The sequence below is a fragment of the Chinchilla lanigera genome, unplaced genomic scaffold, assembly GCF_000276665.1.
Source record: "Chinchilla lanigera isolate Chin_1 unplaced genomic scaffold, ChiLan1.0 scaffold00004, whole genome shotgun sequence".
Classification (NCBI taxonomy): domain Eukaryota; kingdom Metazoa; phylum Chordata; class Mammalia; order Rodentia; family Chinchillidae; genus Chinchilla; species Chinchilla lanigera.
This window is the reverse complement of record NW_004955405.1, coordinates 18052398-18071971: the sequence shown is the minus strand read 5'-3', so window position 1 is coordinate 18071971 and position 19574 is coordinate 18052398. Positions and strand designations below refer to the sequence as shown.

At 35.0% G+C, this 19574-nt stretch overlaps 1 protein-coding gene across 3 annotated transcripts in view; it reads right to left on the bottom strand.

Annotated features, from left to right (window-relative positions):
* Syt1 (synaptotagmin I) overlaps positions 1–19574 on the bottom strand; it is a 532145-nt gene that overhangs the window by 300185 nt on the left and 212386 nt on the right. The window contains exon 1 of one of the 3 annotated variants that reach the window (XM_005374358.2): positions 8817–8835. The exons of the other annotated variants lie outside the window; for them this stretch is intronic. The gene's annotated coding sequence lies outside the window, so the exon portion shown is untranslated. Of the gene's footprint in view, positions 1–8816; positions 8836–19574 lie in introns of those variants that run through there. 3 annotated transcript variants of the gene reach the window in all.

Genomic DNA, 19574 nt, shown 5'->3' with positions numbered 1-19574 from the left:
AGATGGCAGGAGGGGAAAGAAAGGGGTCAGAAGCAGAAACTAAAATGTGCTACAAGTAAGTGCAGTAACTCCCCACAAGGAACGTAAGCACGTACTAATAAACCAAGAATAATTTTAAAAAGAATACAGAAATCCATAAATACCCGTGTTAAACATTAGCACTCAGTGAGTGGACTCAAGCCAGACCTTATTACAGTTTTTTGAGAAGTGGGGTTAGAGGTGAGCAGAACTTTTATTTAACTTCAGGCTTTCCTAGTATGTGAGGCTGACTTCTTTGTTCTCTGGCAATATTTTCTAAAGTCACTATGTAGTACAAATAGATATTAAAGGAAAATAAATGGGTTACATGACCAAAGAAGTTTAGAGTGTTCTCAGTTCAGTAAAATTAAATGGGTTTTATTGTGTAGGCAGGACATATCAGACTTCAATATGTAATATGCATATATGTATTTCCAAAGAAAGAAGTATTCCATTTTCAAAGTTTAATTGATACCATAATTTTTCCTTTATACACTATCTCATGGAATTTATAATCCAGGTTTATTTTGTCAACTAATACAATATGATGGTGTAATATGATGAAAAGCCATATCTCTTTAGAATAAAATATCTATCATTAGGCAGTTATTCATTATCTTTTAAAAGCCAGACTCAATGGTCACCATCAGGCGAAGATTTTCCTATACCATCTGATAAAAACATCAAGTTAATCTGGTGTGGTGGCACACACCTGTAATCCCAGCATTTGAGAGGCTGAGGTAGGAGGACGGTTGTGAGTTCAAAACCAGCCTGGGCTACAAAATGAGCTCAAGGCTAGCCTGAACTGCGTGGTGAGACTCTGTCTCAAAAAGACCAAAAAACAAAACAAAACAAAACAAAACAAAAAAACCCCCCAAAACTATCTAACTAAATTAATGAAGTTCATCTTCCTAGGTATTTAGGAATACCAATTGTTATAATTATATGAATACACTTAGTTTTGACATAATTTAAAATGATGCATTATGCATGAAATGTTTTGACTAACTTAAATGAGAATACACCAAAAATATCCTAAAGTGGTTTACTTTGAAAACAGCAATCAGAAGTGAATTTTTGAGCAATATCTTTCAGAATAGGTAGCTTTCTGGGCATGCTCATTCAGAAACAGCTGCCCTGGACAAGTTCATTATCTCTTTATATACTTCTGTTGGTTTCTGCGGATGAGGGTAAAGAAACTCTTCTATTTGTCTAATTTATATGCCTTTCCTTTTTGCACTCTGCCAGTTTAGATGTCACCTGTGATAACTATGAAAAATTGCTGTGTGCTTCCTGTTCTTCTTCTTCTTTTTAAATCTGCAATAGATGCTCTCCACAACTACCAAAGGGATTTTAGTTCAAAGAAATAACAACTCTAATTTAACTGATGAGTTACAATCTCTCACCCGAATAGGCATTTTGTTTAGTATGAAAACTCATCAGCAGGGATGCTCTTAAATTCATCTCATTTATTTTAGAGAATAAACCTAAAGAATATGTTTAGCTTAGATCACCTAAATATTTTCTGTAATATAATGGTGTAGTTACATGATGCTACTTTATCATCCTTATCCTTGTGAGCCTGAAGAGCACTCTTGCTTTGAGTTTCTCACAGCGTTCTGCTTTTTCTGCATGGGCCAAACTTTACAGCTCTCAGCTCTAATAATGTCATTCGCCTGCTCAAGCTCCCAGTGGCTCCCCATTGCTTATCAAATGATAAATGAAATCTAACCCTGACATTTAAGGTTCTTAACATTAAAGTCTTAATCACTCATTTTCCCTATTGTCTCTAATTAAACAGGTTCTCTCACAACAATCCCACACATTTCCATGCTGCAGCACTTGTCAAAGGTTTCCTGTTTGACCATCCTTACCCTTACTTTTAAAAGTTAACCGGTAAAGTTCAACTTTTGGATTCTACCGCTTTCTTGGGTCTGCTCTTAATCAATCCTTGTGTGACATCTTTTTCTTTGAGGGGTGAGAGAGCCCATGTTCTCCTCTTGAAATCCTCATATCCCTAGTACATCACACCAAGTTTGACACATGGATTTAGTTATTTAATAAAGATATTGTCAATGAACTACTGAGTCTATTATTGCATGCCTTTCCTGCATGGGTTAAAGTTACTTTTGTTTTTTTCTGATCCTTGCCACTAAACTTTAAATTCTCTCAAGCGCAATGATCATATCTATTATTTACTACCGCTCTGCTCTGCAGTAAACAGTTAACTTGAGATGTAAAGTTAAAACCTTTCTGTGGAGTGCAACTACTTCAAGGTAGTAAAATTTTTTAGAGCATGAAATTTGTTAAATTTGTACTCTGCTGAGAGACCAATTCCTTATCTGAGTCGTGAGAAAGATAACTCTAGGCATGGAATTCAAAGACGTGAATTTGAATCTCCGGGTTTTTTTGGAAACATGTCTGACCTTGGCAAATTTTCTCCACTTTTCTGTGTCTTGGATTTCTTATTATTTAAAATGAGAACATGACACTTACCATGGGGGCCTTACCATGAAATGAAATGAGGTGACACAAGAGAAGATGTATTATGAGCTGTGCTATATTTTGAAATATATTTGTCCACTTACCAAATGCTTCTTGAGTGGTGCATCTGAGGCAGATATTATCTTCTATTTTCACAAAATATTATAATTTTTTATAACCATTACATTTGATTACTATGTTAAGGTGAATTAGAATTTATTGCCCCTGCTGGGAAGATCCTGACAGTTTGGGAGAAGCATACGTATGAATGGAGTATTATAATATTCTCTCTGCAGAGTAAACACTATGATCAGAAGGACAGCAGGATGCTTAGGAGCAATCAGAGGCAGTGTGGGGCCCAAAGGCCTCCTGGGGAAGGTGACATGTGACCAAAAGCATGAAGAAATAAAACTATTCCCTAAGTGGAGGGAAAATGTGAAGGGAAATTTCAGAGAAAGCAAGGGTGTTTGAAAGGGTAAGACTTTCTAGAGTTGGGCAATGAGATGAGCATAGTGAAAATATTCTCTTCTGTAACAATAACCCTCTGGAGCTCATGCTCATGCTCCTCTAAGGGTTCTAAGAAGTTTCCCCTTCTTTACTTCACTGCTTCCTGCCCCATGACAACTGCTCTAGATCATGAAGATGCATAATGGTTTTGCTTGCACTACAGCTAGTATTGTTTATTGTTAAGTTACGATGGCTTTGATCAGGAATAGTCTTTATATTTCATTGCTACATATCAAATGGTGAATATTTTGAAAAATAAATAAGCTTCAAGTTACTCACAGTGTAGATGGGTGGTGAGAAACACTGCTTAGAGTTAGACCGCTGTACTCATAGTCTGACTTTATTGCTTTACTGCTTCATATTCTTGGGGAAACATTTTATAACTATGAGCAGGGAGGAAGATGAGAAGGAGGAGAGGGAACATAAAAAGAATTATGATTCCATATGTTTATGCACCAGTTTCTTATGATGAATCTATTCATTACGAATTACCTACATGCACTGAGCATTTTTTCTGACCAGTTCTGTTTATATTCTCTTGTCTCTGTCTCCGTCTCTGTCTCCTTCTCTGTCTCTCTCTGACTTTTAATAGTACATGTTTGCAGTACATAAGGATTGCATCCATTGTAAGGAATTGACACACGTATGTAACACATTTAGTTCTTTCTTTGCCCATCTCTCCCCCACCTTTTATTTTGACAACAGCTTATATTTGTTTAATTGAAATTTTCCTTCAATTTGCTGCCAAATATTTAAAAATAGACTGCTAAACTGAACTGTTAGATGAGGCATTAAGGCTTAAAACAGTAAAGATTCATTTTAATTACTCAGTGATGTGATTTAGATACAAACTTCTGATACCAACAATTAGCTTTGGAATGAAACTGTAAATATATCATTTATAAATTTAGAATGAAATGTTTAATAGATTTCCCGTGTTTGCCATAATTTAAACAAATCAGATTCTCTATCAACTCTTTAGAAAATAAAATTCAAACTCAGTACAATACTTACTTTAGGAAAAACGTTTTGGGAGTTCTTATTCATAGGTTACTATGGAACTGAAAATTTTTTCATTTTTTTCCTTAAATTATTTTTGTTCCTTCCTGTGATTTATCACAGTGAAAAGCAGAAAGAAAGTACTACAGGTGAGCTCACTTTTTCCCCCTATTTGGATCATTTTCTCTACATCTCTGGCTATTTCTAGTGTAGGATGCTATACTTATGGTAGGATCTTCCTTCAATCTCTGTCCATAAATGAAAAAAAAAAAAAAAAACAAGAAAAAGAGTTTTAAAATTTTAGTTACTTATCTGGTGAAATGGAGAAGTCAACAGGAAAAACATCTTAGCCAGCTGAAACTGGGGTGAAATGAGATATCACCAATGGAATGTAATTCAACCAAAATTTGTTTGAGGTGCTAAAAAGGACTTATTTGTAAACTGTCCATTATATTTTAAATTAGTTATAGTTAATTTTATTTCTCTGTACATCATCTGTGGTTCTTTGGCTGTAGTATAACTACTGCCTAATAAAAACTTGCTATAGAGCCATTGTTATTCTTTGCCGCACGTAGTCTTACACAGAAAGACAGCCTCCGAGGTTGTAATCTAATTTTAAAGAGGCCACTAATAGGTGAGGCTGTAATGAAACACTAACTAAAACAACATATGGACAAAGCTTCACTATTGGACCCAGTGAAGAAAAAGAATGATTCTCACCAAATATCAGAGTTTTTAATGAAGTGGGGCAAAAATAACTGGCAAAATTAAGAAAAATGCTTTTCAGAGAAGACCCTTTAAGTACTTAGGTGAAGCTCCAAAGGTCTGTGATAGTTTATACTTATAGAATTCGCTATTCAAAGTATTTACACATTTGGATTTCACAGCATTGCTAAGTGTTGTTATTTGCATTTTACAGCCAAGTTGAGAAAAGTTTAAATCAGGTAAATTATATAATGTCTCAGGAAAGATGGCAAATAAATGACACAGACAAACATTAAGTCTAGATATCCTACAACTGAGTTCTAGTGCTTTTCCAGTCATTTACTTAACTTCTCCAACATTCAGATTTTTATTAATAATATGGTGAAAATGGGTAATATCTACCATATGTGGCTTGATTATTAAATATATTAAAACCTCTGTTTAACATAGTACCCAGCATATGCTATTGTTCAATATTTAACTATTCCTAATATCATTATCATTGTTACAGCAGTTACTATACCTAACATTTATCATCCTTATATGATGAAAGTGTTTATTTTCATTTCCACTACTATCTGTCATAACAGTTACTCCCTGGGACAGGAATTGAAGCCATAGGCATTTGATACTCACGTGTAAATTAAGAAAAACAATGTTTTAAAAGGATAACATATTTTAAAATACTAACTTGCTCAATTCACATAAATCGTAACTCTAACTATGTTTTGGAGCCAGGCGTGGTGGTGCAAACTTGTAATCTCAGCTCTTGTGGGAGAATCGCCATGAGTTTAAGGACAGCCTAGCCTACATGCTAAGATCAAGGCCAACCTGAACTACACAGTGAGACCTTATAGTCTGTGGTTACAAAATTTTTGTGATTACAAAAGTAATATGAATATGGTAGATTTTTAACATTTCATAAAAATATGAATGCAGAATAAAAATGCATTATGACGTTATAGTCGTAAATGTATAGGTTTACTCTCCTCTCAGATGTGCATGGGAGGGCCTCTCTCATTGTCTTTGACAATCTTAAGTACTGTATGAACATTTTAAACTACAAAAATAGTATCACAAAATTATTTTTATTAGTGATATTGGACTTTCAGTTTTTTCTTTAGTTAATTACTTGATAATATCTATAAAAATTTTGCTGAAACAAATTTAGTACTATTATTGATATAAAATGTATCTTTATTTATTAATGACATTACACATTTGTTATATTGGTAATAAGTTTTCTTCCAGATTTTCATTATTGTTGATTTAAAAATTTTTAACTGAAATTTGCGGTCAGAAGAAAGTATAAAAATTACTCTCAGTTTAAAAAAATAAGAAGAAATCAAAGCTTCACTCTTTCACCAAATAGTTTAAACCTTCTCTTCAAAAGTTTAGAATTGTTGGAAGTTTGAAACATCTAGGCTTTGTTCTTTTATGGAAGTCAAAATTTTCTCCATAGTAAAAATTAATGCTATTTATTGTATCAGTCTTATTACTTTTAATGTTCCAGATGAACTTTAGAATCATGCTGTTAGGTTCTCAAAAATATTCCAGTCATACATTGCTGAGGATCATTAAATGTCTAAATTCAGAATTCATATCTCTATCAATATTTGTATCCATCTATTTGCCCAAATAAATACTACTTTTACTTAAATAAGTACTTCTGTTTAGTTTCTTTAAAAGATAAACCTTCACAGTTTCTCAGGTATTGTTAGCATAAATTTGTTATGACTATCAATATGTTTATTGATAGTTTTATAGCAGTTTTCTAAGACATAAAGAATTATGTTTAACTTGTAAGTAGTCACCAGTGATGGAAAATGAAGTTGCTGTTTTCCAGGTATCTATATTGTGTGTAAATTCTTATAGCTAAGCTCACTAGAAGTATATATTAGGCTTAGAGAAAATGCCATAAGTATTCTTTATATAAAATATGCTCTGGAAAGAACAACTTTTCTAATTGCAGAATAGTAGAGAAAATGAGCTTGCTATCTTTAGACTATAATAGTGACACCTTTTAATTTGAATATTAAATCTCATCAAATTCACTGATTCAACCAACTTGTTTTTCATTTCTGGAACAAATCTATCATATGTCATTAATGTTTTTAATGTATTATTGAATTAATTTTGCTAGTACATTTTAAGACTTTATTGTCCTTTTGTATTAATTGCTGAGATTTTCTGCATGCTTGTATCATATTGATTCATGTCATTGACCTAATTTTGTAATCATCAGGAATAATAATGAATAACCATTTCACTTTTGCATATTATAAGAAAAATAAAATAGCATATTTTACTTGAATGTTAAAATGTTTAATTGGTGTACTCTCTGACCTTAGAATTCTTCAAAGAAAAATTCAAGCTCATCTGGGTTTATTGCATTCTTTGTTTTACTCTTCTTGAGTCAATTTTGATCATCAAATTAATTTTTACTTGTTGAGTTAATTTGATCAAATGTAGCAGTAGAACAAACAAGACTTTGCAACAGCACCTCATTTAATATGCGCCCACAGGACCAGAGTCATTTAGAGAGAAAAGCATTTTATCACCTTCAGCTGATAAACACAGGAAAAGTTTTTTTTTAGATATTGTTAATGCCACCTGTTTTCTAGGCAACTATTCTGGGTGTGAATATTTCACAACTTCCTTAGGAAGTTATTCAAACTTTAAGAAGAGGAACATTCAAAAAAAATTCTTTAAATGTAAAAGGAAAAATTAGAAATATACAGGAAAAAACAGAGTACAAAACATTTATATCATTCTCATTACAAGAAAAAAGTTATTAACAATCTGGAAACCACTTGTCTGTCATCCTCTGGAGCACCTGAAGGAGTTAAATTCTTTATACTTATTGTGTAGGTGTCAGTGATACCGGCAATTAACATGTAGAACCTATTCTACATCGGCCTTTCCTGTGACCATGTGTATGAGTCCCTCCCCTGTCATAGTCATGGATCCACTTTTCTGATCTTGTAGTGAAATCTGTTTAGACCTTAGGACCTGCCCTTGGCACTGAGTTCTCTTTCCCATTCTCTCTCTTGCACTCTCTGTGACATTAGGGCTTCAGCTGTAATCTGAATGTTGATGATACTCCAACCTACGTTTTCAGCCGGTGCTTTTCCCTTTATTCTGTTTTGCATTTTCCACCACTTGCTCAGTGTCTGTTGAAATCTCAAACCAGCATGTCTTCAGCTGACTCATTTTCTCATGACTCAGACTGCTTCCTTCCAGTACCATCTATATTTCAGTGATTCTTTTGGGCTATCAGCTTTGAACCTTGTACTTAGCCATCTGTTCACAAAGTCTCGTCAATTTGACCTCTACACTACCTGCAATCCGTTTCTTCTATTTGGTCTCTATTGTAGAACAAATTAAACTGCTTCTTTTTCCCTATCTCTAATATCTAAACTATTATATAAATAACTGCCATCTTAATTTTTCCAAGGCCTATGCTGACACACCCCTTTTATATTAAAAATGTTTAATCATCCTCTCCTGTTTATTTAACATTTTAATATTCGATATTCTGCTTACTCTGGTCTGGGTTTTGTTTGTAGACTCATCTTTCATTACACTTCTCACATGTAACAGTCAACAGTAATGTTCTAAAATAATATCATCAGCTGTTACCTTAGAAAATATGCCAATTTGGGGACATTTCTGCATTAGTCGTTCTTTGTTTCCTACAATAGGTTCTTACAATGTGCATTTGGAATACCTATTACGTTTATAGCTCTAGGGATGCAGTGCTCTAGTGTGGGTAAGTGCATTGTTTAAACAGCGCCGCATCATCTGGTATCATGGGTTAAAGCTCCTAATAGCATGCTCTCACACACATAAAAAACACCTGAACAGAGCAAATTCTTTCCAAGTTTCATCCGTGATCACAGATTCCTTTAAATCAAGTGGGCTTATATACTGGACTAATATGTCACTTTATTTGTATCTCCCTTAAGATACTAGGAGCCATGGTGTATTTATCATTAATGACTACTTAAATGTTTTTATTTTATGTAATGAATTTTATGCTATATTGGATAACATTTTAGCTGTTAAGTAACATATTTACTTACATAAAATAACATACTTACTATCTGCCTGATCAGTTTTTGAATGATGGTTTCAGCAATTTTCCATTGCTAAATCTAGATTATCGATCTAAAGAAAAGAATGGATGGATGAAGTAAAAGTATTGTTAAAAATTTTCTTGCTGTGCAGTTTTACACATCCATCATTTGCATTCCTTACTTTTGCTTTAAGTTGTCTACATCAAACTTATGTCACTTTCCTGTTTGAGTTTTATGTCTTTTCGTTTTCCTGAATGAGCACATATTTTTAACATAATGAGTAGTAATAAAAATGAATGCCGGTAGATAAAAATCAGCATACATACTTAGGGAAATCCATATTCAACCCTGCTGAAAAGCATTGGTTTAGAAATCATTGCTAATACTGAAATCTGGTTCAAATACACATACCTCAGTTTCTATATCTGTCAAATGGGAACAAAAATGTGGTAAAAATTACCTTACACTCTTGTGAGGATATAATGCTACAACAAATATAAAACATTAAGAAAATATATAACAACAAAAAAGAAAATATATAACAAATACACACAATCAAATTATTTCTCAGTGCAGATAAAGGCTATATTCTTTTCATGAGGTGCCATTATCTCCAGTTAGGATATTATCTCAGGGAGCAAATGCTCATCTAGTTAGTGTGCTGATTCAGAAATACCCTAAACTTACCATTCAAAACACTAATCTCATTTAACTAATGCCACAAATATGAGTGACAGCTGATGAGAGATTTTTGAGTATAGTTTTACAAATGTTTATTCATGCGGTGAGTATTTACTTTGAGCCAGAGCCTATGCTCAGTACTGAGACACTGGAAATGCAGTGATGATACAACAGTCGGGATGCCCTTTGTCTTGGGCTTGCACTCCAGGACAGAAAGAAGACACAGGAGTAAGCCAGGTACCATTTTAGTTATTGGCAAGTGTTAGGGGGAAATCGGGGGGTTAACAGACTATCTTAGAGTCAGCACTGATTTGGATAGGCCTAGAGGAATGACCTTGATGAATAGGTACAAAGAGGTCGGGGCAAGCTTCCAGGAGGGCAAGCAGCTGCAGTCATGTGGAGGAGGAGGTCAAACTGTTGGGATGGAGCTGGGTGGGCGTGTTGGTGTACACCTCTAATTCCTGAGGTGAAAGGGCAGTGTGTTCAAGGATGTCCTGGACTACACACCGTGACCGAGTCTTTGTGCAATCCTTCCAGGTAAGTTATTTTAAGATTTTTCAGAATGTGATCTTTCACAAAAATGGAACAACAGTAAATGGAAGAAATAGTATTTTAACCTCTCCCTATTTATTTATGTGCCTGTTTATTTATGGTGGTAAAGTGTACGTAAAACTCATTTTACCACTTTAATTGTTTATAAATGGACAGTCATGTGGCACTGGGTATGTTCTCACAGTATGCACCCATCGCCACTATCCCTCTGCAGAACTTTTTCATCTTCTCCACTGAAACACTAACTCTATGTTCTTCTTCCGCGAGCTCTTGACAACTACCACCCTAGTTTCTATCTCTATGAATTTAACCAGTCTAGGTTCCTCATTTCAGGGGAATCATACAATATGTAGCCTTCTGTGACTGGCTTCTTTCATTTAGTATAATGTTTCCATGATTCATCCATTTTGTAGCATGTGTCATAAGTTTCTTACCTTTAAGGCTGACAATTATCCTGCCAAATGGATAGACCATACTTTGCTTACCCATTATCCATCAATGAACACTTGAGTTACTTTCATTTTTTGGCTTTTGTAAATAATGTTGTTATGAACATGCGTATCTAAATATGTAGCTTTTTTCCTTTTCATTTTAAGGTCTAATTTATTTTTCTGTATTCGAGCAGGAAATTGATTCTTGTTATATTAAAAACACCCAGTGACAATCTTAGTTTTTACTTTATGTACATAATCAAATTCTTATTTTGTTTTCCAACATTTTTAAAGTTTTCCATTGTAGAGTTTAGAAATTGCATCCCCCCATATTCCTGATGCTGGGACTCAGACCCCTAGATAACTCCACCACTGATCTGTACCACCAACTTTAATATTTATTTTTAATACCAAAAGTGGTTTGCATTTTTTTTGTTCGTAAAGAAAGTATAATATAGAGATATATAATTTATATGTAAAGATTAATTTACTCTTCCAATAAAAAACAGAGCTATTACACGGATATATATTTGTATAGTTTTAAAGGTAGTTAGGTGCTAAATAACATAATGAAGACTCTGTTTGGCTTATAGCTAGATGTCCTCTCAAGCTCTCATGCACTTAGAGGTGGGGCTTTTTTAGAGTGACTGGATCATGTGTGTGATACTAGATTAGTTCACTGATTGGTTTAGCATAGTTCTGGGTATGATCAAATGAATTTATGGAAGACAGAAGCCCTACCCTGGCTGTGGGTGCCACCAACCAATAGGCTTATAGCCAGGATGGAACAAAAGGGAAAGCAGAAGGAAGCCTGCTGTTTTCCACCTGCCCTGCTGTGGACTGTTCCTCCTCTGCCATGTTGCCCTGTCTTGGAACCAGGCAGCTATGGACTAAAACCTGTATAAAGTGTAAGCTAACTAAACCTTTCTTCCTTTAACTTGTGGATGTCAATATTGTCCCAGAAATGAGAAAATAATGAAGACAGAATCTAAATTCATATTTTAATGGAAAAGGTCAGCATGACTTTTATGATAATTCTGTGAACTGGACCAGTATTTTGTTTTTGATTACAATAGTGATTCAGTATCATTCACTCCTTTATTACAGGAAATTTGGAAAGTAGAGCAAATATAGTAAATCACTGCAATCTCCATCACCAAATGTGTTTTGGTTTATATCTTTGCAATCATTTATTGTTTGTTACAATACTAACAAAAGTTTTGTGTCTGCATTGTTTAATTGTAAGATAGTCTCTGTCTCTATCTGTCTCTGTTTCTCTTATATTTCTACTAGCAATGTCTTGGGAGCGTTCTCCTAGCACTAGACTTTATAACAGATCAGTTTACAATGAAAAACTTTTTAAAACACAGTTAAATGAGGTCTTGGGAGACAGACTGCATGAAGTTATAGTTGGCTATGCTGCCTATTAGCTGTGTGACTTTAGGCAATTTATTCAATCGCTCTGTGCTCTTTTCTCTCATCTTAAGACTAGACATAATGCTTCATACAGATGATGTAATAATAGATTAATATTAATGCACTACTAATTAAAACAGCATTTTGCACCAAATAAGCACTTAAGGGTTCATTATTATTAACATAAAATCTATTTTTAAATTATGTTATATATAACAAGAAAAATATTCTATCACCTTAGATTTGGAAGATCATATAAAATTATTCCATCAAATATGTAATAATTTACCAAAAATATCTCTTGCTTCATGTTAATTACTAAAACATTAGCATGAATAAGGATAACCGGGATAGTAAATGGTTTAATACATCCTATGCAACTCTGATTTGGGGTAGTTGAAGTATCACCCTAGACTCTCAGGCTGGGCTTTGAGAACTAGATACATCTCCAATTAAATCCAGTAACCAAGATACTGTCATAATCATCATAATCAGAGATCAAAGCCTATCTTTCTTAAATTAAATCAAACAGGACATGTGATATTTTATTTCACAATGTATTAGTATTTATTGATAGCATGGATATAGAATTACAATAACAAGTTTCATTCTTCTAAAGGTATCTATCAACACCTTTCTTCACATTATTAGAAATCACAACCTACATAAGAGTTAAATTCTACTCTGTTTATAAGAAAAATGTATTAACCATCCAAGAAGTTTAATTGTGCCAATATTTGTGATTTTGCATAATTCTTCACTGTTCTAGATCAAGATTACCTTTGATCAAATGAGAGGCCTTAAAACTACATGACTTTAAATTACTAATTTTTATTCCTTGCTAAAGATAACATCAACCAGGCATATGTTTAGTTCAAATTGCATTGTTTTAAAATCCCCAGCTACAATTATATGAACAATAGTTACACAAAAAGAACATTATTATGCTAAAGCTCCTCTTTCATGGGAAAAAAAATAACTTTCTTGAATTAGTCCATTTCTTAATAAGTGAGAAGAATTAAATAACATCATAGAGGAATTATAAATTTTCTCAGAATCAAAAACATCAGAGATCGTAAGCCAAGAAGCAAATTCACCATTGGCTTAGCTGCCCTTCCTGTATTTGGTATGCTGATCTTGGATGGTCATTCCCGCCACGGGGCAGTGCTGCTAAGTATGGCACTCAGTTCAGCCAGGCATGCCTTCCCTTATTCCCTCTTTCCTATTGTCACAGTGTAGAAAGTTACCATTGACTGTATTTTTGAAATAATTTCCTTGATTGTCCTTGAGTGGCTACAGTAAAGCTCTGAAGGACAGGAAAAAAAAAAATCACTAATCATACATTGAACCAACTAAAGCTGCTTTTCAGCCACTCTGTTTAGTGCGCTGTTGCACAGATTCTGAAACAACACGTGGGGAGGGAACGAGGTGGGCCTCATGTTCTGCGTTAAATTAGATCAGTGCTAGGCGCTGCTTATTCGTTCCCAAGAGATTCAGCCCCTTCACGGACTTTGACAGTTGTTTTTCAGCTGTGTGGTTCTCTCCTGCTGCACCAGTCCACAGCACAGCGCACGCAGGATGACAGCAAGGTCAAGAACTCACAGATACAAACACTAACCGTAAGCCGCCATTGGCCAGAACCTCGATCATAGTTACTCAGTGATTCATTGGACAGCTTGTGAATTCATTTATTTTTGAGGATTACTGAAAAATGTTTACTTGAAACCACATCTCACAACCTAAAATTCTAGTATACCCTTTGAGGTGGGGTAACATGGTAAGACTGTATGACATACATAAAGTTTAGATCCACCCAATCCATGCACAATGATAAAGTCCCCATTCCTGGGCATTTCGTATTTATTGCAAGTATTTTGAGGCTTTTCTCCTTAATTTGATGAGTAGTACACAAAAGTTTCTTATTAAATGCTAAATTCTGGAATGAACAGATTGAAGATAGCTTAGAATTGTTAAGAATCATCTTCCCTGCAGCTCATTTGGAGATGAGACAGTATGATGAAAGAAGGGAAGGCTTTCCTTCAAGAAAGATTTAGTCTTAGAAAATAGCTCTGCTTCTTGGTAGATGTGCAGCTTTGCACAAACTGTGGAGACTTTTACAGGTGGTCATTCATGTATAATACAAATGTCAACAAATATGTATCTGATTCATGTGAGTTCTGGAAGCAGAAAAGAAATAAAGAATAGGAAATATAAACTACGGTTTGGTACAGTATAGAATCACATTAGTTAAGAGGAACCAAAGGCCAGGGAGGCTAAATTAAAACAAAATGAAAAAAAGCTTTTTTGGAAAGCACATTTTTTTAAAGACCATGGAATATGTACTGTGTTCCGTTAGAGCTCTATGATAATACAGAGAAGTCACCCTGGAGGAGTGAAGGAAGGTAATGTCTTGTCTAGTCAGGAGTTGTAAGGTAGCTTGGGTATCCTACTTTTCCATCTCCAAGGATCCTTAAAAGTTAAAATTTTCTGTCATTATTAAGTATACAATTATAGTGGGTATCCCTTGGAGGAGAAAGCAAGTAAGTCATTTTTCAGAAGTCAGAAAAATTACTTTCCTGGAATAGAGCCAGGTAAGTCCTGATTTGACAAGATCTTAGCTTATTTTTTAATACATGTGTTAGTTTTCCAGAGGGATTTTTTTAAAGATTTCACAATATTTTATAGTGATACCAGTTCCTCGGGTAGTTATGAGAAAGGGGAAAAATTTGCTTTTATAGTTCGTCTAGAATCTACTTTCTAAGACCTCAGAGATTTGAGTTCCTTTGATAGATGGTATCATGCCCTCTAGCTAACAGGCTACTCCATAGGTGTCATGCAGGAGAATATGCTAAGATATTAGTTTAATTTTGTAAATCAAGGAATATATCCTTCATATTTCTGAGATGCATGGCTCATATCCCTTAGACTAGTTTAGAGGTACCAAAACATATTTTGGGTCTAATCGCAGATGTTTTTGCTTCAGCCCTTGTGGTTTTTCACTCTGCCTGTGTCTTGAGCACCTACACCCACACCTGTGGCACCTGTCTTCTTCCCTGTGTCAAGTCCAAGGATGTCTGCAACCCAGCTCAAACCACAGACTCCACATGCTAGATTTCTAGATTTTTTTTGCTTGGATTCAGGCTCAGCCAATGTCTCATTCATTTTCTATTTTTGGTTAATGGCACCTAGGAAAGATCTTTTACTTCCTTGCCTCGCTCATCTTTCCCACGGTTAATACTTTGTCATTAACTGGTGGTTCTGGTCCATAGAAGTCTCTAGAATCATCTCAGTCTCTTAATTGCCCTGATTCTTCATCCCACCTCTTATGAATATGCTAATAGATTTTGTCCGGGCTTGAGATGTAAGTTAATTCATCTTCCTTACTGCTGGCAGTGTGATGATGGCAACACCCCTCCCCCAAATCCTTTAGTAGCTGCCCCACCAGCATCTGGCCTCGGAGCTTTCACTATTCTCTAAGTCCCAGCACTTTTCTCTCCCCCAAATGAGGAGCATCACTGCGTTCAAGTTACTGTCAGCATACTGCTTTTCTTTGCTTAAAATGCCTCCTCTCATTGGCAAACTCATTTATCTGCTAAAGGTCAACTGGATATCACCTTTCTGTGAAGTCTGAAACGTGCTTAGCAAAGTTTACTTATGTGAAAATCCTTGTAAGCAAGGTTTCCATCTGGCCAGCTTTTTGTCACCTTGCAATTTACGACTTCATAATCTCCAACACCGCATAAGGGGCTCTGGCAGCATGGATAAAACCAAAACGGAGGCAGATATTTTAGAATTAAATGTACTTGACTGTAAGTGGGACTAAGGAAAAGACTGACATCCTACACTTTATTTTAATGTATCATTTTCGAAGTTTGAACGGGCTGTACCAATTTAAAATGATTTTTATTCTCACATTCTTAACAACTTTAATGGGATAGTTTTACTGTGGTAAAGGAAAAATGGGGTTTCAAGTGGAAAAGAAAAAGAGAATTTGTTCAGTTTTCAAGACCTATCACTCACTACAAGCAAGCAGGAGATATAAATAAACTCTTGTTGAAAAGATAAATCTCAGAGAAAAATAAAGATGCGTTTGGGGCTATTTGTCCATCTCCGTAGGGTGTTATCCCACACAAGACAAGCTACAGAGATTATTTTCACCCTAATGTTGTTACCGCTGTTGCTGGAATAATCACATGGGGAGCAATCAGCGCCATACAAATGTTTCAATACAGACACACTTTTCTGAATTTTGAGTGAATCAGAGTACAGATAATGTGTCTGCACAGGGGTGGGAAGCAGTATCTCTGTATTTTCTTCAAACAGACTAGTGTTCGATGTGATTTGAAGTTTAGCAGATAAACTGTAGGAAAAGAGGAACGCTATGATGTTGTGGTCCGCTGCGGAATGAGGGAAAATGAGGCAGTCGCTTGATGCTGAATTGCTTTCAGAGTGTGAGAAGGGAGTGTGACTAACCCCTCTGTGTCATGCAAAGACAGTTATCCGGGTCTTCTCAGCAATACTGAATCCTATGCAGGAGTGGCTGCACCCAGGGAGCCGTAACCTCCATCACGTCGCTGCTTGGGAGCAAGCCATTTTCTTTTCAGTTTACTACTACAAACCGTTAATGAGTGCTGAGCGTGTGCCAATCGCCATGCTAGCCAGTGGTAGTACAAAGATGAATCAAATATTAGGGAATTTCTAGTCTAGCGAGAAAGCAAAACACAGAATACTGCATAATGTGATAAATGCTAAAATATTTAGCTCAGATCAACTTGTTTTAAATTTTAGCCATTGCCTATCAACTAGAAAAAGAGGAACTGTTGATCCTAGCCTTCTAACCACTGATCATTTATTTTCATTTTTCTCTTTACTATCCCGTGTAATCTTCTGATTCAGATCCAAACAATCTTTCTTTACTGAGACGTATTGTGTTCAAGCCATAATAATATCTTGCTTCCTTTCTTTTTCTTCCCAACCCAAATGAGTTCTTTGGTCTTTTCAAAACCCATATTATATTAGTCATTTTTAAAATTATTATTAACCTATCTAAAAGGAAAATTTTGATGGCCAATTTTTCTGCCTATAAATCCCCTACCATCTCAAGCAATTATGCCCACAATGTATCTGCATAAGCCAAAATTTTAAAACTACCCTTTTTAAATACAGTATATTGTGACTATTACCTGGTAAACCTTTGAAATATACCCAGAATTTGTCTACATTTCTATGATCCCTCTTTTCCCTAGACTGAAAACTAATAATGTCTGAATAATGTAATGTTTTCTTCTCTCCATCCATGCCATCCTTCAGCCTATTCAGAGTAAGTAATTTTTTAAAAACCTGAATTAAATAATGTTCTTTTTTAAAAAAAATTCTAAATTCTTACCATGGCTTATAAATTCCCATGCAATCTGTGCATTTCCCTGCTCCAGCTATTCTTTCAACTTCATTTATTTTTACTCTCCCCTTGGGTGACACCACTGTAGATATTCTCTGAACTCCATGAAAGCAAAGCTTTTGCTGACTGTCAGTGTTTGCTACAGTGGCATGGTAACTACCACTGATAATATTAACAGGCTTGCAAACACTGATTTTGAACCTAACATGATTACACAATAATAACATACATTATTCCACTGATTCCTCCTAATTTTACAGATAAAGAATTGAGGTACAGAAAGATGGTGGTCCTGTGATAAATATTTGTTGTATTATATCATTGACTAATAGTTCACGGGTGTGAACTCAGGGAGCCAGTTCCCTACTTTGAAAAACAACAGAAATATCAGTTTAAGGTAGGAAATTGCTATATAAATACCATATTATATTAGCCAGTAATATAAATAATACAATATATAGATATATCATTGATATATTATTGATATGCTATTACTATATTATCAATATATTATTGATATATTATTAATATATCAATATATCATATAATAATATAAATAAAACCCCAGACATTGTTTAATGCTCCATTTCAATTCTTTCATGTTGGATGCTTTGAGGTAACAAAATAGGAAATTCTGATTTCCTATCACTGATTGTCATCATTTCCTCTTTTTTACCCAGCTCAGACATCACTTTCTCCAGGAATTCTTCAGGGCTTAACAACGTTCTGTTACCCTATGCCTTGTACATGTTACTACCTTTGTGCTCGATGAACCTTATTCATTTCTTTTTTGCACAGGTTCTAGTCCACAAAACCAGGAGCTCTCTGAGGACAGGGTTATTGTTCCATTCATCTTTGAATTCCAAGAGACGGGCACGTCGCAGGTACCAAATACATGCTTACTAAATGGATGGATAACCCAGCAACACATATTGCAATTGATAGCTTAAAAAATAATGTTTGACCCTAAATGGGCATTAAATTATATACCCAGGAAGGGAAGTTTCATTTGATTTGATTAGATGGAATTAAAAGAAAGGCCCTATTCAAATTAATTACCACACACTAACAATTTCCATCAGGAATTTGTGATAACTGTCCTTCTGTTGTTTTAGCAGCTCTGCCATAAACCAGGCACTGAAGTTCCATTTGCAAGGCAATTTGGAGGAAGTCAGACAACTAGCAGGAGTGTGGCAAATTTTGGAGATGGATTAACTGTTCTGCAAACATAAGATGCACAACTTAATTCAAAACAAAGTCATAATTTAGCAATGTAAAGCTAGCAGACATCTGAATTGCCTCCTGACACAGCTGCAAAGTCACTGCAGAGTTGGTTTTGGTTTGCTGTTTGTTTGACTGCTGTAACTCTACATTTTCTACTTCAGTTCAATCCTATCAGGCTATTTCAAGCTTGTCAGAAAATAAAGTCAAAAGAGTATTACAACGGTGATTGGAAAGAACACAAAACTAATTGGAAATAGAAAGAAGACACTTTGTAAATGAAAATGAAAAGCCGGGAGGCCTACCAAGAATACTGGGCATGCATGAGTCTCTCAGCTTGGATTTGCTGCACGCAACATGCCTAGCCTTGAGAGAAAACCCCACGTCAAATGTCACCGGGAGCTGCTCAGCCAGGCACATAGAAGGCATATTGCACCAATGATATCTGACAACCATGGAGGTGATTTTTCTGCTTCAGTGGCCTACTTGTGCATGGTCAGAGTAAGCTAACACACAGTAACTCATAAAGAACTCTGCTTCGGGGTCATCTTTACCAGGCATCAACTATGGTGCTTCTTTTAATGAATGTTTCATATGCCTGTGTAACAGAGAGTGATTCAACCTCCACATTATTCAGAAAAGTGACTACAAATGGCTGGAGATGGAGAAAAGTTTCTAACAAAAATGCCATTTGTTTAATGTTCATTCTCATAAGCAGAAAAAATAATAACTATTTTTCATTCTTGTGTCCTGAGGTTTACTACTTCATTCCTCATTAGCTTTTAACCTAATCTAATCTAATAGCCTTTTGTATTTTCAATGACACAGAGTAGATAGCTTGATAGGAAAGGAACAAATTATGGGAGGTTAAAAATATATACACACACACTCTTCGTGCCAGGCAATTGGCAGGGTTTTCCTCACACATTTGGTAAATTTTATAGAAATAACTGATGATGGTAAATTGATGGTAGGTTACCGATTTCTTTTCTAAGTATTTCATTTGCATTACCTTATTTAATTTCACAATAACCCTAAAGGCTAAGTTATAGGGAATTGGTTTTTAGAGTATTTAAGTAATTT